This window comes from Sus scrofa, chromosome 8 (assembly GCF_054392235.1).
Source record: "Sus scrofa isolate SSC_HxYL_T2T_F1_AM1 chromosome 8, Sscrofa_HxYL_maternal_Yorkshire_Landrace_v2.0, whole genome shotgun sequence".
Classification (NCBI taxonomy): Eukaryota; Metazoa; Chordata; class Mammalia; order Artiodactyla; family Suidae; genus Sus; species Sus scrofa.
Window position 1 is genome coordinate 137,651,537 of NC_139390.1, and position 26,460 is coordinate 137,677,996.

General features: G+C 41.5%; 1 long non-coding RNA gene across 2 annotated transcripts in view; it reads right to left on the reverse strand.

Moving 5' to 3' along the window:
- Positions 1–21,417: 21,417 nt before the first annotated feature.
- LOC106504772 (uncharacterized) overlaps positions 21,418–26,460 on the reverse strand; it is a 28,819-nt gene continuing 23,776 nt past the window's right edge. For both annotated transcript variants that reach the window (XR_014813425.1, XR_001298539.3), the window contains 2 exons: positions 22,670–24,050; positions 21,418–21,727 (listed from right to left, as the gene is read on the reverse strand). This is a non-coding gene — a long non-coding RNA (uncharacterized LOC106504772). The remainder of the gene's footprint in view (positions 21,728–22,669; positions 24,051–26,460) is intronic.

Consider the following 26,460-nt stretch of genomic DNA (forward strand, 5'->3'; position numbering starts at 1 on the left):
CTTCTGCTCTGAAACCAAAAGGTTGAATGTAGTTTGGGTACCAGCCCTCACGTCTATAGCGTTCTTCTCCTGAGCCATCTCACCATCAGCCTGGTTGCTCTTTGATGCTTCATCACTGCCCATTTCTACGCAGGCGCAGGTGTCATACCCCTTTAACCCTTCAATTTCCAGCACGCATTGAGCCTTGCATCCAAGTGTACTTGTTCAACCTTGGCCTCGTTTTCCTCTCAATAACTCTCCGGGTCTAGGACTTCCTATACGCCATCAATTGCTGTTGCTTAGTGAGTTCTTGTAAGCCTGGGTGGCGGGGGTCACAAGAGACAGGGTTGTGTTTTTTTTTTCCTTAGAGTTTATAATTCAGTCAAGATCTCTCTCCCCAGTTCCCTCCCAGACCCCCCCTCGTTTATGTGAAAGTCAAGAAATGCTTCTTGTAACCTGCCCAATTTCCCAGCAAAACTCTCATGCATTCCATAGTCAGAAAACACAAATACCAAATGTGTACCTAATATAAATTCCTATTTGAGACCCATCCTGTTCTCTTCCTATAATATTGTGCCCTCGTGTGGGAGCGGTGGTGGTGACATGTGTGTCCATGTCATCTGTTTTTTATTGTGAGCTTCTAGGCGGCAAGGACTGTATCCATTTCAGTTGCTATATACAGAGTCAGGAAAACCACATCTGTGGTTATTTACGCGAGACTGGACGTTCTCCATTCTGACATCCGCTGGACATTAATGAGATGGATCAATTGATTCCTGGCTCCCTGTAAAAGAGAAGGCCAAGGTTAGCACACAGCACTATAGCCGACAGTAGCCGAAGGCAGAGGACGTCTAGACTGTTCTCTGTGATGTGGTTCTTTGTCGCCAAAGGAAAGGTTCTGAATCTGTTTCCTTCCAAATCTTCTTTTTTCAAGATTTAGGAGAAGGGATGAAGGTTAAATCTGATGGGACCTCTCGACAGCCTTCCCAGGTACCTTCTCTAATTTACCGTCTACGTCTCCCTATTGGCTCTCTTTCATTGGAATTTAATTTTCGAGACTTTTTCATTGAAAAAAAAGAAAGAAAGAAAGAAAGAAAACCGTTTTTCATCCATACACATTCCCACCCAGCTACTCACATATTTCTCTCTTCCTCGTCACAGTCAAGTTTCTTGAGAGTTGTTGCCACTTAGTGACCTGGTTTCTTCACCTTCGACTTGTTTCTCAGCCCCCATGACTCTTGGCCCCCATGACTCTGTAGGTGTGCGCTTCTCACTCACTTTCCTGGCTACTGCAGTTTCCTCCTCTTTCAAAAGTCATAGGACCTCTCTGCCACAGGCAGGGTAATGCCTTCTCTGGTTAACTCTTCTTTCTGCCTGCTATTTTTTTTTTCCTTGTCTTTTTGTCTCTTCTAGGGCTGCACTTGCAGCATATGGAGGTTCCCAGGCTAGGGGTTGAATCAGAGCTGCACCTGCCAGCCTACACCACAGCCACAGCAACGTGGGATCCGAGCCTCGTCTGAAACCTACGCCATAGCTCACGGCAATGCCGGATCCTCAACCCACTGAGCGAGGCCAGGGAGCGAACCCACAACCTCACAGTTCCTAGTCGGATTCGTCTCTATTGCACCACGATGGGAATTCCAGATCTCGTTTTTTATTTAATGATTTTCTTTAACCCTCTTTGTGTTTTCGGCTAGAAACAAATTTTTAGTTACCAAAGAACAGGTTTCATGCTCTTACATTACATTGTGAAAAATCCGAGTGTTTCCTTTGTGATGTTAAAATGCTTAATGTTTTATCAAATCAGCACATTCTTTAGTGAAGAACTGAGAAATGTTCTCAGAAATCATCATCTCAAGGATTGCACAATTGACAAACACAGCCCTTTCGTTACCAGCTGGGGTTCTATTTTTGGTGTGCCTTAGGCTTTCCATGGCCTCGGACCTTCTGCAATGACCTGCAATAATGACAGTTTGTGATTCCGCAAAAAACAAATCACTGCCAGTCTTTAGTTGTGGTCTTGTATAATTTTGTACGATATGGCTCATTCCATTGCATCAACCGTAAAGATTACAACACTCGCTGGACATCCAAGGCCAGCTGGGCACTTAGTGGACATTTATTGGGATTTACTTGGGTATTTTCTGCTTGTCCAGTGTGGGTTCCTAGGGATCCTTCTGGCCTAGTGCCTAGCAAGCTTCTCCCTTTTGGAAGAATAATCTCTCTACATATACACCTCATTCTGTAGCTGAATTTTCCCCCCATCTGGGGTTTCATCTAAATCCTTTGCCCTGAAATTTTTTAGGTTTAGGGTTTATTTTATCTTTTTCTTTTGATATTTTCTAGTTAAATCATTGTTTTTCTCTATTCCCAAAACCTCTCTGTATTGCTGTCATGGTGCTAGAAAGAATTTACCAGATATTAAGTGACTGACTGACTGAATGACTGATTTTCTTATATGTGATCCTGTTGCTAAGGATGAAATCTTTCTATTATACCAGAATTTGAGCTAAGGATATATAAGTTCTTTCCTCCTCTTCATCCCATGCACTACCCTAAAGAATAAATTAGCAGTTATTTAGATTCAAAATTTAAATGCATACGAAATGCATATCTTCGAAAGATTTCAAGCTCAACATGGTTGTTTTCCAGGCAGAGCTACCTGCAGAAGCAAAGGATAAGATGACATGTCTCTTCTCAATTTTTTTTTTTGTATGGCTGCACCTGTGGCATACAGAAGTTCCCAGGCTAGGAGCTAAGTTGGAGCTACAGCCGCTGGCCTTAGGCCACAGCCACAGCAATGCCACATCTGAGTCATGTCTGTGACCTATACCACAGCTCACAGCAACATCAGATTCTGAACTCACTGAGTGAGGCCAGGGATTGAACTTGCATCCTCATGGCTACTAGTCAGGTTCATTGTCACTGAGCCACCAGGAACTCTCTCCTCAATTTTTAAACTCTAAAAATATTGGCCAACGGGGACCTGCTGCATAGTACAAAGACCTCCACTCAATATTCTGTGATGATATACATGGCAAAAGAAAGTGAAAGAGAAGGAATGTGTGTATATAAATAACTGAATCACTTTGGTGTATGGCAGACCATATCACAACCTGGTAAATCCACCATACTTCAGTAAAACTTTTAAAAAATGAAAAAAGTTGATAAAATTAAAAAAATGAAATCTAAAAAAATCAAATGTATGGTAATATCAGAGGGAATAAAGTGATAAGTTAAATAGTAATAGGCCAAGTCACAAATAAACTAACTCAGACTAAGCAAAAATGTGAACAATTTTGGAAAATATGGTCTTTGGTCACTGTCATCACCATGGCCATCAAAAATGTTGAAATGCCTGACGTCTGGCAAAGTCTTTCTTTTGGAGAAAAAAATCTCTGTATGTACACAACGTGGGGATTTGGCATTTTTTGGATAGAACGATCTAAAAACCTAGAAGTAGTTATTCCTTGATGGGACTAAAAAGTTAAATAACAGCCCAAACAGGCCAGATTCAATACCCCTAATAGCAAAGAGGCAAGAGTGAGTAGAGGCCTGAGATGGTAGACCAGAGAGCCCACGAAAATTCAAGTTTTGTGATCTAATTCTACCAAGGTAGAACGCTTTTAAAATACATGGGGCCTTCTTATGTTCCTTTCAATCTGATGAGCTGGCATCCGGGGATAATGTCCTCCCTTGGTCTTGTGGCTTTGATGCCTGGGGAGGGGGGTCGAGGGGTTTGCCTGCAATTTCAGGCGGATTCAAAACCAGAGTCAAGTCCTCCTTGTAATTATGTTTTCCTGTAATAGCTCATGAGCTCCCGCTCCACGCTGAAGTTCATGCTTTATTAAGGTAGATGGGCAGAGTCTTTGCTTCTGCTGGTGTTACTACATCAGACAGCCGCCACCCAGGAGAGACCAGAATTGGTCTCCGTGGTGGAAGCAGCGGTGGCCACCAGGAGAGACAGATGAGCCCTATGGAATTCGATATTTTAAATGCGGTGGTAGACTCCATTCAGGACCGGGGAGGGGGGTTTCGCAAAAGAATAGATTTCTTGAGAACCGGCAAATCTAAAGGACTGCAGAGAAGGAAGCAAATGAGGCACTGGATTTGCCAAGGGACCACTGTCCAGCTCAGGAACCTGTGGCAAAGTTACAAGTGTAGCAGCAGCCATGACTAAGGTAGCAGGTGTGGGGGTGGGAAGTGGGTCAGAGAGAGCGGCAGAAAAAGATGGATCTCATAGAGAAACTAAACACTTTGTAAGAAAGGCACAGAAAATACAGGACTTGGCAAAGGTCTTCCATGACACTGCTGGGAGAATTTTTTTTTTTTTTTGCTTCATTTTTTTCCCTAAAATAAAATTACTATTTCAAGAGAGAGTTGGATTAATACAATCTAGCCATTTGTCCCAAAATTTGAAAAACGATTATAATTTTCTAATACATACTCTTGCTAAGCAATACTATTCCATACAGCAAAAGGCTATATAGAATTATCTTCTTAATGGCGGCAAGATACCTGCTGAGTTGGAGATTGTCAGCCTCTTAATTTCAGTTTTTTCATGAGGTTCAAACTATGTCTATGAGTCAGTAGTAATAGAAGCCAGTTTTCTCTCTTTTTCTCTCTCTCCCTCCTTTTTTTTTTTTTTTTTTTTTTTTTTGTCTTTTTGGGGCCACACCCGCAGCATATGGAAGTTCCCAGGCTTCGGGTCCAGTCGGAGCTGTAGCTGCTGGCCTCTTCCCCAGCCACAGCAAGGCTGGATCCAAGCCCCGTCTACAACCTATACCACAGCTCACAGGGACGCCAGAACCTTAACCCACTGAGCAAAGCCAGGGATTGAACCTGCAACTTCATGGTTCCTAGTCAGATTCGTTAACCACTGAGCCACGACGGGAACGCCACAAACTTGTTTTTTTAAAAAATCAAAGTATAAATACATATAGTAAACCTCATAGACCTTAAAAGCACAGTTCATTAAGTTTTGATGTCCGTTTATACCCAAATCAATGCAAAGAGCATTTCCTGTGCTCCCCAATTCCCTCATATTCTTTCTTTTCTTTTTTTTTTTTTTAGGGCAGCAGGCGCAGCATATGGACATTCCCAGACAAGGAGTTGAATCGGAGCTGCAGGTGCCAGCCACAGCCACAGCAATGCAGGATCTGAGCTGTGTCTGTGACCTACACTGCAGCATACAGCAAGGCTGGATCTGTATGTAACCCACTGAGCAAGGCCAGGGATAGAACCTGCATCCCACGGATACTAGTTTGGGTTTGTTTCCTCTGAGCCACAGTGGGAACTCCCTCCTCATATTCTTTTCTGGGCTATTCCCTCTGTCTGCCTGAGGTAACTACTGTTCTGACTTTCATGCCATAGATTTTGCCATCTCACGAAGTTCTGAAAAATGGAATTGTACACTGACTTCTTTCATTGAGTCAATGCCTTTGACATCCATTCATTTTGATCATGTATCAGTAGTTGATCGTTTTTATTGATAAAGAGTATCCTGTTACATATAAACCACAACTCAATTATTCATATTCCTGTTGATGGACATTTGGTTGGTTTCCAACTTCTGCTGTCATGAGGAAAGTTACAGTAAACATTGGCGTACCCATATTTTTATGGACATATGACATGTTTACTCTTAAATTTAAGCTCTAAGGAAGTTAGAGCATTAAGACTTAAACTTTAATTAAGTAGCTACCTTGAGTAAAACCAGAGTATGAAGGATATGGACAAGGGCCAGGACAATGCATTTAGTAGCGTCTGTAACCACGGGACCCCACAACACACCAAGGCTTCCACACCGAGCTACTCTCTCATCAGCTCTGAGCACTTCAGCCCGTCTGTGTTGGGAGTGGTCATAATAATAAGTAGATAAGGAGTTCCTGTTGCCGTGAAGCAGAAAAAAACCTGACGGTATCCGTGAGGACGCAGGTTCCATCCCTGCCCTCACTCAGTGGGTTAAGGATCTGGCATTGCCATGAGCTGTGGTGTAGGTTACCGATGTGGTGTAGGCTCGGATCCCACATAGCTGTGGCTATAGTGTAGGCTGGCAGCTGTAGCTCTGATTTGATCTCTAGCCTGGGAACTTGCATATGACATGGGTGCAACCCTAAAAAGCAAAAAAAAAAAAAAAAAAAAAGATTAAGTCGATAGACATCAGAGTTGTAGAGTGAAAAGACATAATTAGAGACAGACCTACCTGGGTTAAGTTCTGTATCAGTAACTTAAGACAGATGAATTGACCACTCAGAACCTCAATCATTCTCCACTATAATGTAAAATCATTCTCAATGTGATAGGTATAAAAATGAAATGAGGAGTTCCAGTCGTGGCGCAGTGGCTAACGAGTCCGACTAGGAACCATGAGGTTCCAGGTTTGATCCCTGGCCTTGCTCAGTGGGTTAAGGACCCAGCACTGCCGTGAGCTGTGGTGTAGATCACAGATGGGGCTCAGATCCAGCGTTGTTGTGGCTGTGGTGTAGGCCGGTGGCTACAGCTCCAATTAGACTCCTAGCCTGGGAACCTCCATATGCTGTGAGTGCAGCCCTAGAAAAGACAAAAAAAAAAAAAAAAAAAAAAAAAGAAATGAGATGTATTATTTAAGGTCACAGCAAATTTAATTTGTATAAACTATAATCAGAGATAGCTAAATTTATGTATCAGAATGAGACAAAGTCTATTGAGGTTGTAATTTGAGTACTAGCTCATATCCTATAGATAGCGGGGTGATTGAAATTTTTAAAAAATTTTGTAGGATGTTAACTAGGCTTATTGTGGTGAACATTTCACAATTTACATTGATGTCAAATCATTATGTTGTACACCTGAAACTGTATAATGTATGTCAATTATACCTCAATTAAAAAAAAAGAAAAAGTTTTAAGTAGGTGATTCTATGGTTGAGTTTACATAAGGCAAATTGACGCAACAAATGACACATATACTGATGGATAAACCCCCTAACATTAGTGAGTTAGTAACATTTCATTTGGGGATCCTTCTCTTAAATTTTGCAAATTGTTCAATGTTGATGTTCTCTATCATTGAAACTGATTTCAAAGGGGCGTCTGTTAATGAAATGAGACTTTACATATTTCACCTTTGAAAATGTCTTTTCAGACAGATAGTTCCAGCCACATACTGATATCCGTCCATAAGCAGGCGATTTTAGTTGGACCTATTCATCACTTGGAAGGCATTTATAGAATTCTATTGGATTTATCTCTTGGTATTTGTCTTTTAGCCTGTTATTACATTGCAAATTAATTATTTTCAATTGAAGTTAAATGGAAGCTCCCCAATTTCAGTAATTAAATGAATTTTTTGTTGTTAAATAAATGTTGACATATGAAAATTTCCTTCATATGTCCATGGAGTTCCAAAAAATGCTACTAGGAGTACAGTTTGAGTTTGAAAAATATATCTGCCACAGATTTTTGTGAGAATGGAGATCTCACTGCTTCTTTGAACATTTGACAGCCTGGGAAATGTGTAAAGCATTGCAGGTGTAACCAAGAATTATTGGTTCCTATTGCAATGATTATTTCATAATGCCCACAAATATCAAATCATTGTGCAGTACATCTGAAACTCACATAATGTTGTATATCAACTGTATTTCTTTTTTCTTTTTTTCTGTCTTTTAGGGCCACACTCGCGGCATATGGAAGTTCCCAGGCCAGGGGCCAAATTGGAGCTGCAGTTGCTGGCCTACACCACAGCACAGCAACACCAGATCTGAGCCATGTCTTCAACCTACACTACAGCTCACGGCAACGCTGGATCCTTAATCCACTGAGCGAGGCCAGGGATCAAACCTGCATCCTCATGGATCCTAGTTGGGTTTGTTACCCCTGAGCCATGATGGGAACGCCTGTATTTCAATTTTAAAAATTATTGGTCCCTAATAAATTAACATTTGCATTTACTTTGGTGGCCAAATCTTACTAATAATTGAAATCTTGTATTAAATATAGTAAAACCCAACACTATTTGCAAATTAATATGTTTCATTATTTTTATCTATGACCCAATTTACTGAATGCCTCTATGAAATATTTTCTCTTGTATATTATTTGTCATACAATTCTTTACTATTTTTATAGTTCAGTGGAATGTATTACCTTTTCCATTGTTTTCCTGATTCTAGTACCTTTTTCTTTCAGCCTCCGTTAACTCTCAGGTTCGGCTTTTCTATTAGGGATTTTGGAAACCAAAATGGACTAGAGCACATCAGTGTTGTCCTTCAAAATATCGTGTCACCAATTTTTACTATATTGTCACTTTTAAATAATGTCAGAAAAAATATCAAATTTTGTAGTTATTGACCTAAGCATTCATCTTCATTTGAATTAAAGTTCATTTTAGCTTCTCCTAGCCTCAGTTTGCCTATTTTATTTATTTATTTATTTATTGTTTTTTTGTCTTTTTAGGGCTGCACCAGCGGCATAGGGAAGTTCCCAGGCTAGGGGTCGAATCAGAGCTGTAGCTGCTGGCCTGAGCCAGAGCCACAGCAACGCCAGATCCAAGCTGTACCTGAGACCTACACCACAGCTCACGGCAACGCCAGATCCTTAACCCACTGAGGGAAGCCAGGGATCAAACCGGCAACCTCATGGTTCCTAGTCGGATGTTGGGTTCATTTCCACTGCGCTGCAACAGGAACTCCCAGTTCCCATATTTTTAATATGAGGATCATGACACCTGTTTTAAAGTCCTTATAAGCAATAACACCCTTTAAGGAGTGTCTGCTATTGTGGATTTTCAATGCATTTCATTTCTTAGATCTCAAATTACTTAAATGTAACATTAAATATTCCTTTAATAAGTCTTGAATACATAGATTCCTTTTATCTCGAAGCATCTCAAAAAATTTTGTTGTTCGTGTCAGTTCACTTTCATCATACTCCAGGAAAATAGCAGTATAGTTTTCTGAATTGCATTGCATGAATTTAAAGAATCCTTGAAATATAAGAGTTCCCATGGGGTAACAAACCCACTAGCATCCACAAGGATGTGTGTTTGATCCCTGGCCTCGCTCAGTGGGTTAAGGATCCGGTGTTGCTGGGAGCTCTGGTGTAGGTCGCAGATACGGCTTGATCTGGCATTGCTGTGGCTGAGGTGCAGGCCAGCAGCTGCAGCTTTGACTGGATCCCTAGCCTGGGAGCTTCCATATGCCACAGGTGTGGCCCTAAAAGGACAAAAATAAAAATAAAAATAAAAAAATAAAGTATCCCTAAAATATGTATATATATGTGTGGGTGTATCTAAACATATCATGTTGTACATATATTTAAAAGTCTTTCCTCTACTGTTTTATTATATCTATAAATACTTTGCCTTTTCACTAATTAAACATTGTAGTGAGAAAATTAGGGAGGAAAACGAAAGGAAAATATCAGCAACCATTCCTTGAGGGATATCATTCCCGGACCATAGCAAAAGAACCAAAGGGTTTGTGAACCACTGTAGCTTGAAACCAACCATTAGCAAACCAATGCTTTTCAAATGCAGAGGCTCACGGGGAACACGCTCGGGACCTAAGCTGCCTTTTCCAAGGATCTCAAGAGCAACACCCCATGCAGAAATGTTTTCTTTGGTTGCATCTTGTTAACTTATGAACCACAAAGTTTTGTGCTTAAACTGTGGTTTAAATTTTAAGCAGAAAGCTGTAAATGAGTAGCTTAGTGTCTTAAAACCATATATTTAGCCAGATGAAGGTGTGGCCCCATGATGTTTCTCTTCAGATGCCCGAGCTTTGAAGAGCAAAGGGTCAGATCACTTTCAGGCATTTCTTGCATGTATGTTGAGGCTTCTTTCCTCTTATTTTCCCCCCAAATATTATTTTCATAGCGTGCTGAAATGGGTGTCACTTTTTAACATTTGCCACGTTTGAATGTGAAGACCGTGGTGATGGTTTTAATAACTCAGGAGCCTTCAGCGTGTTTCCAGCCTGGAAAGCTTCTAAAGAGAAACCACAGTTCCAGAAATAAGCAAAGCAAACAAAATGGAAAACTAATGCGATGTCCTTTAGATGGCAGGTAGTAAGGTTACTGGTAAAACAATGTTTGGCTCTGCAAATATATTTTCGCCTGCCTTTAAGCTGTAAATATAATCAGATATTTCGGCTCATCTTTATTTTGAAACCCTCCGAATGTCAATGCCAGGTCAGAAGGGGAGAAGGAACGAGCGTCCTGGAGAGCTGGAAGACCTCGCCTGCCCGCCTCCTGTTCTGGTCTCAGGAGTGCCTCACTCTGTTGACCCATTCTCCTTGTCCTCCTTTGAATTTTGGAGGAAAAAAGGGCCAGTATTTCCTTCATTTGGGCTCCCCCCTGTCTCACTTCCTATCCTTTCTGAGAGTCCAAAGACTCTAGAGCTCCTTGCTGTAACCAGCTTTCTGAATTTTAATAAAGAGTGAGGTATTTGTTCATTTGTTTATTCATGCAAAGCAAGTCTAGAGATCATCTACTATGAATATGTGATCAAAGAGGTTGAGGCTAGACATTCGAGGACCTCAAAAGAAATGAAGGATAACTCTCTGGAACTTGCGGTCCGGTGAGAAAATGATAAAAAGAAAAGTTACATGACAACGCACATGCATACGTTAGTGGAGAAAGCGATGGCCAGTGGCAACCATCTGGTCCAGCGGGGTGGACTGGGGCACGGTCAGTAGGGCAGATGCAGAAACCAATGTGTCTGGAAGGTAGGTCCCTATTTTGGGAAGCATCGTTTGTTTTCAAGAAACAATCTCTCTCACGCTACCTCAAAAAGAGAGCTATAGAGCAACACAGCAAACCTCCAAGTGGTCGCGCCTCTCTGGTCAGTTCTGCAAAATTCTTGGTTTCTGCTCTTCTTTAACCTCAGCTTGGACACACCTTGCTGGCCGAGCACCCAACTCCAATCCCAGCACTGGAAATGTGCTAACATAGACTCAAGAGTTGTAACGACACCAGTCTATGACGTTGTGTTACTTTCACCAGAAGTATTCAAACCCAGATGTAGGGACGGAGAAGCCAGATAGTCCAAGTGGATGTAGGATGGCAGGATATAGGATGACTCTGATGAAGGCAAAAGGAATAATGGACATCACAAGTACGGAAAGAAAGAATTTTAACTACTGAATTCAAAACTATATTAGAGGAGTTTCCGTTTTAGATCAGTGGGTTAAGGACCCAACATTGTCTCTGTGAGGATGTGGGTTTGATCCCTGGCCTTGCTCAGTGGGTTCAGGATCCAATGTTGCTGTGGTGTTAGCCACGCCTATGGCTCCAATTTGACCCCTGGCCAGGGAATTTCCACATGCTGCAGGTGTGGCTCTAAAAAGAAAAAAGAAACTGTATTAGAAAGTAGAAAGAAACAAAAACATTAGGAAAAAGGAAAGTTCAGGGACCTGGACTGGAGATATTGGATCAATAAATGGTATTTAGTTTTCCACTTGCACTAGATTTCCCTTTAGGATTAATTTATACGAGTGACTTTTTCTTGCTGAGAGAGTTACTGTAGTAAGTTGACGAGTAACAAAGAATTTTCCGGGGAAATCCTCTACATCTGAGACAATGGAGTCCAGCAGGAGGTAGGACGTGTCACGAGGGCGGTTGTAGTGCCTGTGTGGGAGTAGAGGGTTTATTTTAAGTTAAGGCAGTGGTGGGAGGGGATGCTGTCCCCTTGGCTTGGAGGTGAGTACCTCTGAAGGTACTATTCTGAGAGCAAATGGTCCTTTATCCTGGGCTGCTGGTTTGAGAATGGTGAGCTAAGGACATTGCCTTTTAGTCTAGTGGGTAGAAAAGAGCTTGTGAATTCACGTGTGGACTCCAGTCTCGCATTGGATAAACGGAGGTGTCTGTTAAACTGGAATATGTCAATTCTGTGTATACATTTCTACAGCTGCAGCAGGGCGTTTATACCCTAGTGCGGCAGGAATGTGGTCACTTCGAGCAAGCGTCCTTGGCCATGGATATGTGCGTGAACCCTCTCTCTCTCTCTTTCATACACACACACACACACACACACACACACACACACACACACACACACCCTCTGAGGTCTGTCCTTATTCCCAGAGGGATGGTCTTTCTGGATGTGTGATCAGCAGGAATGCCAGGACATAAATCCTGAATTATAAGACTCAAAGGCCAGGGAAGCTGCTTCCGGGTTTAGGACCGTTTGATGTGGCTTTTCAGACAAGAAGAGTGAGGAGTTTATATCCCCGAAGGACCCAGACTCCTGGAATACCGAGGACCTACCAGCTGAATACATAAATGTTGCAGACATGGTTGCATCTCTTTTAGGGACTAGCCCACAGTTTGTGCCAATGGTGAGCCATATCTTTGGAAGATTGAAAACCCTGAGTTTCAAAGGTAAACTAGAAAAATATAATTAAAGTAGGTGATCTCACTCTGTCCTCACGTGTTTAGAATAAGCTTCCAGGTGGCTGGGACTTGAGCTAAGCTTGGGAATAGCACGGAGAATGTATTTGTCTGCAACATTTTTCATGCCTTTTTAAAACTGAAGAGAGGCTTACTCTACGCAGAACTAACGATTTAAAATTTTGCAATTCGGTAGCATTTCGTGTATTCACAATATTGCGCAACCACCACCTTTATGCAGTTCCAATACATTTTCATCACCACGGATGGAAACCCGACACTATTAAGCACTTCATGGCCTTTCTGCCGTCATACTATGTCCACCTTCTTAAAGATGCTCCCGTTTTGTAGAAACTGAAACCTGCTTATGCTGGAACTGAAAAAAGGGTCAGGAAGAGGAAATGAGGCAGGAGCAAGGCTGGGGCTGGGACCAGGAGCTGGGATTGAACCTACGTCCTCATGGATGCTAGTCAGATTTGTCTCCACTGAGCCACTACGGGAACTCCGAGGAAAATCATATTTTAAAAAGAGAATATATATATATATATATATATATATATATATATATGACTGAGTCACATTGCTGTACAGCAGAAATTGGCACAACATTGTAAATCCACTATATTTTAATTAAAAATACAAAAAAGATTTTGATGGGAACCTCTTTCAGTATCTATTTCTAATGTCACTAGATCATGGTAACCAAATATAAGCTATGAAATCCTTAAGTCTTTGGGCTTTAAAATTTTCTTTGTAACTAAGCACACAGTGGACTTTTGTCAGTGCTCCATAGACAAATAGAACAATGTACCTCTCTGCTAGCAGATACTCCATTTCTCCAGGTCTTTGTTTAATGTTTTTGGCCATAGCAACCAACCTATTCCAGAGAAGGGTATTAAAGTCTTTAACTATAATCATATTTGACCATGTTTCCCTTGTTTTCTAATACTTCGAATTGATATATTTGCTTTCTATATTGCTTTCTAAATAGCATCTTTCTTCTCCAACTAAGCCGAACAAGTTGAGAACTAAAAGTTAGTGGGTGGTATATACACAACTGGCTCCCTCATTTGAGGGCTCAGTGCAAAATGAAACTATGAACCTCCTTCAATAATCATGAAGAATTTCAAGACAGGGACAACGGAGCCCTAAACCAAGTCCGGAGACTTCTAAGCACAAGGCCCTTGTAAGCGTGGACCCCTGTGCACCTGCCCAGGTAGGAAGACATGAAGCCCGCCTTGGGTGTATGGACATCTAGGTTCCTGTTTGGTTACTAATGGCGATGACATAGGAGACTGCGTGAGAGTTAAATGGGCCTGCTGACTCAGATGTGCCTTACTGATGACTGATACCTATTTTCCTGCCAATGGTCCAACTTTGCAAATGTTCAAAAAGTTCATCATTTACAAATTTGGTAGCACATAAAACTATGTTAAGTGATGACATATAGATAATTATGCGTCATAAAAGAAAGTTCTAAGTAATGTCATTAAGTCTTTTCTCACCTGCTTTTTTTCTTATGGCCACACTCACAGCCTATGGAAGTTCCCTGGGGCCAGGGATGAAATCTGAACCACAGCTGTGGTCTACACAGAAGCTGCAGCAACACGGATCCTTTAACACACTGCACAGGGCCAGGGGTTCAGATCCATGCCTCCTGCAGTCAGATGCTTCACCCACTGCACCATAGTGGGAACTCCTTCTCTCATTTACTTTTTTGCTTTTTCTCCTTTCTCTTATCTTTTGCAAAAAGATTTGCTGCTGAGTCATAGAAGCTGTATGTGCTGGGAGGTGATCTTGCCTTCCTTCTGCACATGCTGTGATTGGCACAGGCAGACACTAGCCACGAGCATTTATCCCACAGCAAGCAGGGCTGGCCTTCAACCCTGTAGTACAGAGGCCACCCCAGGAATGAGAAGGAGGCTTGTCCTTCCCTTCATGGCAATTTCTTTCTTGGCTTTTCTTCTGAGAAGACACAAGGGAAGGACACAATTAGTGTCAACAACGATGTGCTGTGTTTATTTTTCATGGGGTGGACTCCCAACTTCTGAGACCAGTTCTGAGGTCAGTACTCTAGGGGCCACCCAATGGGTTCTTTCTTTCTGGTCTTTGTTGTCCTGGAGGAGTGAAAGCTAAAAAAGAAGGATCACGACATGCTAGACACATGGCAAGTTCCAAAGAGTAAAATACAGCTGTGTGAGACACCAATTGCTCACATGAATTGCAGTTCCTCACACCGAATCAACGGTTGGTAGCAGCTATGCTGTGCATGGGTTCAGACATAGATTCAAATTCAGAGATTTGCAGAATTTACTTAGATATTCTGGCATTGTTAAGGGATGTGTGCGCCAACAAATCAGGGGAAAAGGAGAGAATTATGGATTCTGCCAACAATTTTTAGCCAGTGGATAGGAAAACATTTACATATCTTAAGAGCAAAGTAATTACAAACTTCGGCTAAGGGCATAGCCCCTGACTGAGGATTACAGACTAACTTTGCTTGCAAATTGGGAATAGGAGTTCTCACTGTGGCTCAGTGGGTTAAGAACCTCACTAGTATCCGGGATGCAGGTTTGATCCCTGGCCTCGCTCAGTGGGTTAAGGATCTGGCGTTGCTGTGAGCTGTGGTGTAGGTCAAAGATGTGGCTTGGATCCCCAGTTGCTGTGGCTGTGGTATCGGCCTGCAGCTGCAGCTCTGATTCAGCCCCTAGCCTGGGAACTTCCATGTGCTGTAGGTGAGGCCCTAAAAAAGAAATTGGGGAATAAAATAATGCAAATCTTAGAATAAGTCTATACCCCACTTTTCCTTTATGTTTGCAGTCATTGATAAAACAACTAAAAAGCGGTTCACTGTGTCCCTTCCGTGTCTTAAACAAGGATCTAGTGGAATCCTGATTGGTACTTAAAACACAGACTATATATCAGCCTGCTGAGATAGAAGCCCACCGATGCTTTCATAGGAAAAAACATTTCAAATTAGTTGGAGTGTCATAATTGTTTTCTTAGTACATGAATTCTAAAACTTGGAAAATTTAATATTAAGTATAGAAATTATAAAGACAAACATATTATTCAAGTTTTGAGTTGAAGAATTAGAATATTTGGCATTCTAGATGTTTATCGAATTGAAGAGACTTTTCTCAACCAAAAGCCAGCTTTCTAATTTAATATAAAAAAAAAATTTTTGGTAGTTAATCAGCAGTACCTTGTATTTGCTTTCTATTTCATTGATTTATGTGCTTATCTTTATTATTTCCTTCTTTCTGTATTCTTTAGATTTAATATTATATTCATTTTCCTTTTTCTTTCCATTTATTTATTTTTATTTTTTTGGCTGCCCCTGTGGCATGTGGAAGTTCCTACGCCAGGGATCAAACCTAAGCCGCAGCAGTAAACCAGACCACAGCAGTGACAACACTGAATCCTTAACTCTCTGAGCCATCAGGGAACTCCCATTTTCCACTTTCTTGAGTGAATAATTAGATAATTAATTTTCAGCCTTTCTTGTTTTCTATCATATATACTTAAGGCTACACATTTTTCTCTAAGCACAGCTTTTGCTGTATCTCATAAGTTTAAATAAATAGTATTTTCACTATTTTGCAGTTAACATTTTTTTTCTGATTTATTATATTTTTTATTGATTGATGCATTATTTAGAAGTATATTGCTTAATTTTCAAACATACGGATATTTAAAATTTTTTGTTATATCTAGTTAATTTCTACCATGATCAGAAATTGTATTCTGATTTCAATCATTTGAAATTTGTTAAGAATTGCTGCTTCATGTCCCAAATTTGGTTGCTTTAATAAATAATCCATGTGTACTTGATAAACTCATGTCTTTTAGAATTATTGGGTATAATGCTTTATATGTAGGTCAGTTAGGCCAAGTTTGTTTAACATGCTACTCAAATATTCTCAATTATATTTTGTTGTTGTTGTTTTCTATTTCTTCTATCAGGTACTGAGAGAATGGGGTTAAAAATTTCCTACTAAGGAGTTCCTATTGTGACTCAGCAGGTTAAGAACTCGACATAGGGGAGTTCCCGTCGTGGCTCAGTGGTTAACGAATCCGACTAGGAACCATGGGGTTGCGGTTCGATCTTTGGGCCTTGCTCAGTGGGTTAAAGATCCCGCATTGCCGTGAGCCGTGGTGTAGGTCACAGATGTGGCTTGGATCTGGCGTTGCTGTGGCTGTGGTGTAGGCTGGCAGCTCCTAGCCTGGGAACCTCCATGTGCCGAGGGAGCAGCCCTAGAAAAGGCAGAAAGACCAAAAAAAAAAAAAAAAAAGAACCCGACCTAGTCTCCTTGGTGATATTGGTTTGATCCATGGCCTCACTCAGGGGGTTAAGGATCCGGCGTTGCTGAAAGCTGCAGCACAGGTCACAGATGTGACTCAGATCTGACGTTGCTATGGCTGTGGTGTAGGCCAGCAGCTGCAGCTCTGCTTTGACTCCGAGTCTAGGAACTTCCATATGCTGTAAGTGCAGCCATAAAAAGAAAAAGAAAAAAAAATCCTGCTGATAAAATGAATTCATTTATATCTAAGTACTGTCATTTTAAAATTTGTAGTATTTCAAGTTCAGTCACTAGGTCCAAACTTTTAACTACAGTTTAATTATTTTTAAGGTGTCATGTCCCTTCCTAATTTAGATTAGAGAAATGACATTATATTGACTTATGGCTTAGGCCAGTAGCCGTCCTTTAAAAGCTGTTTGGATGTTAGGAAAAATTTTTAGAAAAATCGCTCAAAAATATTTGAAGCGAGCAATGTAAATGCCATAAGAATGCAAAGATTCAAATTCTAAGTTAATTAAGAATCTGAATATCTTCTTTTCACTAACTGTTAGTGACATTTTGTAAATTTGTCCTCACTGGTATAGAATTCCTTCACAAAATCAAATAATTAAGAACATGCTACTTATATAATGAAAAAATAATGTATATAGGTACACCTGAGTCACTTTGCTGTACAGCAGAAATTGGCACAGCATTGTAAATCAACTATACTTTAATTTAAAAAGATATAGAGGAAAACAAGTACTATGCAACTTAGCATCTCTTTCTAGTTCTCAGAAAAAATTTATAGAATACTAGAATATCAGTTTCCACCCACTTTATACTAAAGTTCGTTTATTTTGGAAAGAAAGAGTACAGAGCGTCTTGTATACATTTTGTGCCCGCCTTTAATTAAGCAAATTCATTTTGCTGTACTAGCGCATAGTGACATGGGAAGTCAAAGCATTATCCACTGAAGTTTAGCATCAGAACATTGACTGGTGAGCTAAAGGCTTCCAAAGAAGCTAGGTTATATTCTAAGACCTATATTATTCTCTTAACCTTATTCCCTTAGATGTCTTCATTAGGTACCCATATAAGTAATTACAATTTCTTTAATTTAGTTTCTCATTGTTAACAACCAATTAAATCCCAAGCTCTGAAGTGTAACTTCACCACAGATACTTCCCTAAGTGTAAAATACGCATGTGCTTAACTATACTTTTTCTTTTCTTTTCTTTTTTTTTTTTTTTGCTCTGCTTTTTAGGGTCACATCTGTGGCTTATGGAAGTTTCCAGGCTGGGGGGTCAAAGCGGAAATAAATCTGATTAGGAACCATGAGGTTGCAGGTTTGATCCCTGACCTCGCTCAGTGGGTTAAGGATCTGATGTTGCCATGAGGTATGGTGTAGGTTGCAGACGTGGCTCCGATCCCACGTGGTTGTGGCTGTGGTCGCTCCAATTTGACCCCTAGCCTAGGAACCTTCATATGCCTCGGGTGTGGCCCTAAAAAGATGGAAAAATAAAAGATTTAGGAGGGAAAATGATCAGGACTTGAAATATCAAGTTGGACTAAGGAGATGAAATTTATGAACTGATGAAAGAGTGGACCTTATGATTCCGACTTGGATTCTTAGGTGGCTGGCAATGCTACCCACTGGGAGAGCATGAGCACAGGAGTAAGAGGATGGCAAGCTGCATCCGATGTGACTGCGGGACATCCAAGTGAAGTCCTGTGGATTTGGAAGTCGGCATCTCGTTTGAGAGTGAGCTCACCTGCGTGTGGGTGGTCACCCATGAGACCAGATTCCTGAGAGAGCACAGCGTGTGAAAAATGTGATTCACCAAAAATGTAATTCCTCAAAATTCTCTGAGGAAACTTCAGTATGTAATACGTTGGTCAGGTAAGGGAAACCCATAAAGAGAAGGGAAAAAAACCCCAAATATTCTTTTTGGAATATCAGGACATCCTCAAAAGAAACACAATTCAGGAGTTTCCGCTGTGGCGAAACGGGATTGGCAGTGTCTCTGCAGCTCCGGGCCACGGGTTCAGTCTCTGACCCCGCATAGTGAGTTAAGGCTCTGGTGCTGCCGCAGATGAGGTGTAGGTTGCAGCTCGGATCTGATGCCTGGCCTGGGAATTCCATGTGCTCTGGGTCAGTCAAAAAAAGAAAAGAAGTAAAATGATTTAAAACTTTCTATGTAAGTCTGACTCAAAAGCCACATAAACCTGAATTTGAAGGAGGTCACGGGACAAAGGTGTAAGTTTTAACAATATCCACAGCTCACTATAGTCTGTCTGCCAGCCAGCTGTACCATGACCATTTGGGAAGCTTGCTTCTTATACTTTTTTACTTTTTTTTAATTTGGCTGTGGGGAAGCTCTGGGGCCAGGGATGGAACCCATGCCACAGCAGTGACAATGCCAGATCCTTCTCCTGATGAGCCACCAGGAAACTCCTCTGGGAAGCTTTTTAAAGACAAACATTCCAAGACCCTGGCCTGGGCTTTCTGATTTAGGGGGTGTTTCTTGAGATTCAGGACTCAACGTCTTTAAAAGCCTCCTCAATCTAACATTCCACCAGCTTTGGAAACTTATTCTTCCTAACACCTTCACCCTTCACCACCCCAGGTTGCATAGTTTAGGGTTTTTTTCTTACAGAAGAAAATAAGGTTTCAGTGTATTAACGTGGAGATACATGGCTGAAGACAGACAGTACCTTCCTGGTTGTCACGAACTTTTGTGACTAAGAGAAACATATAATTGCCAAGCACAGAAACACCTGGAAATGAAAGAGGTGGTTATTATAAAAATAAGCACCTGTAGACAGTATTTATTTTTTTTGAAAAAATAATGGTTTAGAGGAAAAATCTGAGCTATAATAAAATTAATTATTGTTCTTCAAGCCATCCTAAAGGAGGGTTTCCAATGAAAGGATTCAATGTCACCCTTCAGCTATGCATGGCTGCCAGGGAGCGAACTGCTGGGGCTGCTCTTGGACCTGCATTGTGTGACAATCCAGGGAGTTCCAAATAGGTTCACCCATCCAGGAAGCCTCAGGACACTGGTGTTCCTCAAGACATAACTAGGTGGGAGTTCCCATCGTGGCTCAGCAGTCATCAAATCTGACTAGCATCCATGAGGACGTGGGTTCGATCCCTGGCCTTGCTCAGTGGGTTAAAGATCTGGTGTTGCGTGAGCTGTGGTGCAGGTCACAGACACAACTTGGATCTGGCATTGCTGCTGTGGCTGTGGTGTAGGCCGGCAGCTGCAGCCCCAATTCAACCCCTAGCCTGGGAACTTCCATATGTAGTGGGTGTGGCCCTAAAAAGCCAAAAAAAAAAAAAAAGAAAGATCTTACTAGGTGGGCCACAAAGTAATTATTATTCGCCATATAATATTTATTTTTTTAAGTGAACCTTTTAAAAATTATTTATTTGTTTATTTATTTGCTTTTTAGAGCTGCACCCGCAGCGTATGGAGGTTCCCAGGTTAGGGGTCAAATCAGAGCCACAGCTACCGGCCTATGTCACAGCCACAGCAACACCAGATCCAAGCCACATCAATGACCTATACCACAGCTGGTGGCAATGCCAGATCCTTAACCCACTGAGCAAGGCCAGGAATCCAACCCACAACCTCATGGTTCCCAGTCCAGTTGGTTTCCGCTGGGCCATGATCATATCATTTTTAAAACTGCTGTTTACACGATCCTGTTTTGGAGTTTCACAGTGAATATTCGCCTACTACAGGCCCTGAATAGTCCTACCATCAAGAGCCCTTTTAATTTTATTTATTCCATTGGTTCCCAAGTTTATTTGACTTTTTATATAAAGCTTGACTTTTGATATAAAGCAATGTTATGGCAAATTTGATTATTCCAATGAGATCAAGAAAAAGTAAATTGGTGATTATCAATGAGCAAAGATGAGCAAAGCCTTAGGATAATTTTGAATACCACTTGATTGTTAATCTTGATAATACACAGTGAAGATAGACTATGTAAGCACATTACTAACAAAAATGACAATTCAAAGGCAATTGAATATAAGGCAATTTAAGGCAATCTATTAACTTTAAGTCTTACAGCTATATTCAGCTTTTTAAAATTATTGGAATAATTTAAAATACTGTTACCTACTCATGAATGTAATTCTTAGGGGCTCAGATTCAATCACTGGCCGAGACCTTCCATATGCTGTGGGCGCGGCCATAAATACAAAACAAAACGAAACTCCAGACACAAATGCAACTGGACTGCAGAAACAAAGAAGCCCGGAACTCACTGTTAAAATTCTCTCTCTCTCTTTTCTCTCCATCTCTGTAGGTAGCCTCATCAATCTTAACCTCATCCAGCTCTGTTTCCCAATCTCCACACACTCACACACACACACACACACACGCCAGTGACAGCTTTGAGTTTTACAAAAGTTATAGGTCCAATCACCTCTCTTTTACTTTTGCAGCTGCTGAGGAAGAGACAGGCCCAGGTAGGGTCACACGACCTTCAAGAAACCAATCAGCTATGACCACGAATCACAGTGTGGGAATGGGATGGTAACCCGGTGAATGGAAAGAGGAAGGTAGGAGGTGATTCTTGGAAACGAAATGCTGAGCAGACAAAGTAATGTGTACCCAGATGTTGCGCTGTTGCCATGACGTCGTAGCCGGGGTCAGGAGAACAGGCAGAGGAATCTTACGTAGATTCAGCCTCCATTTAAGTGGTGCTTTCAACAGTGGTGTAACTTGTTAACAGGTATTTAGAATAGTGGTAGCAGGCAGACATGGTAACTCACAGATATTTATTTAATGAATTGAAAAATAAACAAGTCAAGGTCTCTATCAATTCAGTAGCAGAAATTAATTTTAAAGCATTCTAATTAGGTGTACTAAAAAAACGACTTAGTTGTCAGACGCAGGAGGGATCGTGAGAATTTGCTCAGAATTTCATTCAACCCAGAAACTGCAGATTTGGTTTGGATGCCAACATGTGGGAATTCAGTTGGGAAACTGGCATAGGCATTGCTTGTCATATCCATGGAATGCGATGTACCTGTTGTCTTCTTGCTCCGTCCGGCTCAGTCTTAACACATCCCTGCAAAGGAGGATCGCGCTCAGGACTGACACAGCTGTTGTTTCTCTAAGAAAATTAGGGAATTTATAGATTTCATAAGATGTATTAAGAACCTGGAGTTCCCACTGTGGCTTAGTGCGTTAAAGACCCAATGTGGTCTCTGTGAGGATGCAGGTTTGATCCCTGGCCTGGCTCAGTGGGTTAAGGATTGCCGTGAGCTGTGGTGTAGGTGGCAGATGCAGCTGGGATCCCAAGTTGCTGTGGCTGAGGTGTGGGCCGGCAGCTACAGCTCCGATTCAACCCCTAGCCTGGGAACTTCCATATGCCGTGGGTGCGGCCCTAAAAAGACAAAACAAAACAAAGCAAAACAGGATAGTTTTGAAATATCTCGCCTGTTAGGACACTTGGTTAAGGGAACTGATTCTCAGCATAGATGGTGACTTCAGGAATTCTCCTGTATGTAGCTCTTCAAAGTGAAACTGCTGCTCAATCAGACTAGAATTCAGCTGGAGCTCTGGGACCTAGCGCCCAGCTTGGCTCGACGGTCCTTTTACCTGATGGTACAGTGACACTGTCTATGGGATTACCTGCCATTAAGGAGAGACCTTTTAAAAGGAAAGAGGAGAGGATAAATTCTACATCATTGTTCCTCAACTCTTTAATTATTTACTTTTGGAAAAAAAATATTCTCCAATGTGCAGAGAAGTTGCAAGAATGGTGCAAGAAAGACTTTTATCCTGAACCATTTGATAGTAAGTTGCCCCAATGCCCCACCACCCCGAAATACTTGGGTGTATGATTGCTACCAGCAGGGATGCTCTGTGTAACCCCAACATGCCTTTAACATGAGGAAATCAACACTGACATTTCATGCCCTCTACCTCCCCAGACTCCTTTCAAGTTTTCCAATCATCCCGATAATGTTGTTTATGGGAAAAGGTAGGCAGTCCAGAATCACCTTACCCTTTGTTGGTCTCGCTCTTCAGATATCTTCAGTCTAGACCAGTTCTTCAGTCTTTCCTTGACTGTCACGACCTTGACACTTTTAAAAGTTCACAGAGCAGGTTACACACTGCAGAAGGCCGTTCAAGTGGAGCTCGCCTGATATTCCTTCGGCATTAGTGTCGGTTCATGCTTCCCTGGCAGTGCTACCCCGGAAGTGATGCTCCGTTCTCACGGGGTCTACCAGGCAGGACGTGGTTTAACTTGTCTCATGACTGGTCATGTTAACTTTGACCACTAGATTCACTGGAAAGGTCCTCTTTTCCCCTTGGAAGCTAATAAGCATTTTGTAAGAAGGTATGTCGAAACCATAGAAATACGACACCCCTCCACAAAATTTCAGTGCACTCATTTATTCATTTATAGCCATAGATTCATTTTCTTTTTTGGCTTCTCGGGGTAGGTCAGTTATCAGCATTCTGCAGCAGAACCATCTGCTCATCACCCAGGAATCCTCTGCTTCCCATACGCGGCAAGGCCACGCTCTCCTGGGCGTTCTCAGGAGCCTGCCCTGGCTCAGGGAGAGCCAGAAGAACTGGGGAGTTTATGTTCCCGAGGGCAGGTCTCCATCAATGAAGGATGGAAGTCCACAGATCCATGCCCCGGCCTCCACGATCTGAGATTGAACAACTCAGGACTCAGAGCCTCAGGACTCAGAGCCACTGAGCCCAGTTACCTGCATCAGTACGTTGCCCAATAATACACCCTTTATTGCTGGCTCTCTTCCCTTCTTGTCTAAATTTCCCACCTTCCAAGAACCTCTGCTTCCTGCTGTCAGCTTCCAAGAAGCTACTTGCACTCAAATCCTTCTCTCAAGATCTGCCTCTGGGGCACTCATCCTAAGATTCCTGCCATTCCCACATGAGGAAAACTTTAAAGAAATTCTTTTCCATATTTGCAACAAATGTGTGATCTGACTGGTTATTATTCAGTGGTCCTTTCCAGACTTTGCTTTTCTCTATCTAAAGGAAGGGGGTCCTTCCTCGGGATACCAATCTCCCCACCGAAGTGTGAAGTCAAAGAGATGGACAGGATGAGTCACTTATCTTCAAATGTTCCCTGAGTCTTTTCAGCCTTAGGAAACAAGGCCAACCTATGTTCAAAAAGCGCTGTTGAAAGTTTGCCGAAACAAGGTGCGTCCATGTCATCTGGCCAATCAGCTCCTTGAAGTTGAGGTTTATGTCATTGCTTTCTTGTTCTTTTGCATTTCCATGGTGTCGTATCCTGGGATCTGACCAAAGCATCTGTTTCCCATCCTCCACAGTGTCCTTCTACCGGGAATTGCCATTTTTACTTCATAAAAGCAAATGCATACGGTGCATGGCATTTCTTGAAGACAGGGCTGAAAATAATAATAATGTACTTGTACTTACTATTCTTAACCCCTCCAAAAAAACCACTCAGTACAAACAACTGCTAGACCAGCTCTGTCTGGGAAGAGCAGATTTAGAAAGAAGGGAGGCACTATAGACAGTACCACATATGAGAAAGAAAATATAACGTTTCAGCCTGATACACTGCGGGATGCTGCAGGACGCTGACTCACTTTGCAACTATTGTCCATCCTGGAATGTAGAAAATAACCGAAATCGTCTTTTATGCAATGAATTCAGCTCAAAAAATGACTCCTGACCCTGCCTTGCTACAGGACTAAATGTCGCCAATGTTATTATCTGTATTGGACACTCTGCGTAATTACTTTTCCAAAGGAGCAGACCAAATGATTTCCCAAGTAGAGAAAACTGTCTGTACACACAGTATTCTCCTGTCCAAGCAGCAGGGATAGTTGGACAAACGAAAGGAAGCAAGTCATATTGATGACATTTTAAGAATAAACACACAGTTCCTCCCTAAAAAAGAATGTATTTGCAAATAGCACAACCTGCTAAATCTTGCTGGTCTCGAGGATAGATCCAAACATCCCTCCAAGGGAACTCCGAGTTTTCACAAAGAAAGATTCCATAATTATAAATAAATGGCCCAAACATCTCTATAATTATTGCTACTTTTAAAGTATTACTTGCGTGGAAATCCATTTTATCTAAAGCATATTTTACAACTGATCAATAGTAAGGAATTTAGTCCAAGAAAGGCATGTTTTCCCTTTAGGTAGAAAACGTTATATAAACACACCTCCCCTTCTGCAGTGTGGAATCATTTTTCCCCAGTTCTACCTCTCATCAGAGCCATTGGAGGCTGACATATAAGATCATGGATCAGCAAATGACCTCTAGGCCATCCACCTCTCTGCGAAATCTAGAATTAAAGGACCCTTCCCACTCAAACCAAAGTGCCTTCCACAAAGAAGCTGGTTGGAGGGAACTAACACCCAAATCTTTTCTTTCAACTCCTAGTTTTTGGCCTCAAGAAGATGTACTTAGTTCCAAGGACAGAGTCCAGGGAGAAAAGGGAAGAGGCCCTTTTGATTTGTTTGTTTTATGGTCTTTGAATAGCCTGGAAACTTCTACAGACATTTGCTGAGGAGCTCAAAGTGTGAATCATTGGTTTTCCTGGACTTGATGGTCCGGGACAAACTGCCAGTTCTGATGATGTGTCTTTGTGAAAACATCCTCTCCCACTGATATCTTCTTTCATAGCATTAAAAGTGAGTGTGTGGAATGATTGAATCAAATCTCTTAAAGAAAAGAAAAGCATAAGGATGGCTTTTTAAGATAACATAGTCAGAATGGCTAACATCAAAAAGAACACAAGTAACATAGGTTGGGGAGGAGGTGGAAGAAAGGCAGCATTTGTACACTGTTGGTGGGAATATAAATTGTTGCATCCACTGTGGAAAATAGTACAGTGGTTTCTCAAAAAACTAAAGATAGAACCACCATAAGACCCAGCAATTCCACTCTTGGGTAGATACCCTAAAGAGACAAAACACAAATTTGAAAAGATGCATGCACTTTGAGGTTCATAGCAGCCTTGTTTACAATTACCAAGCTATGGAAGAAACCTAAACATCCATCAGGCGATGAATGGATAAAGAAGATGAGGTACATACATATAGTGAAACACTACTCAGCCATAAAAAAGAATGAAATTTTGCCATTTGCAACAACTCGGATGGACTTGAGGACATTGTGCCAAGTGAAGTAAGTCAGACAGAGAAAGACAAATATTGCAGGACATCAGGTATAGGTGTAATCTAAAAACAAAAACAAACAAAAAAAACCCCTAGTGAATAAAACAAAAAAGAAGCAGACACAGATTAGAAAACAAACTAGTGGTTACCAGTGGGGGGCAACAGGGTGGGGAATGGGAGGTACTAACTATCGGGTATAGGATAGGCCCAAGAATGCATTGTATAACATGGGGAATATAGGCCATATTTTGTAATAACTATAAATGGAAAGTGACTTTTCAAAATTGTATAAATTGGGCTCCAATTTGAGTACTCGTTACGTACGACTGTCCCCAAATCCATTTGTGGACAAAGGATCTTTGAGACTTGAAGCCTGTTACTCATTGCTCCACAAGAAGGCTTTTCGGAATTAAGGCGAAGATCCCATTAGAGGTAATGAGGTTGTGATGACAGAGAACTCACAGCAGCAACGTTTTATCGAGTGCCCATCGCGTATTAGCAACCAGGCTAAGTGTCAAATAAGAATTACTGTGCTAAATCCCAATGAAAATGCGTGTGCTAAAAGAAACAATGGGGACTGAGATTTGGGTTTTTTCACAGGGATCCTCTTGGAAGAAAATGTATCTGGGCCTCAGGAAAGCCAGTCACTGGGAACACAGTG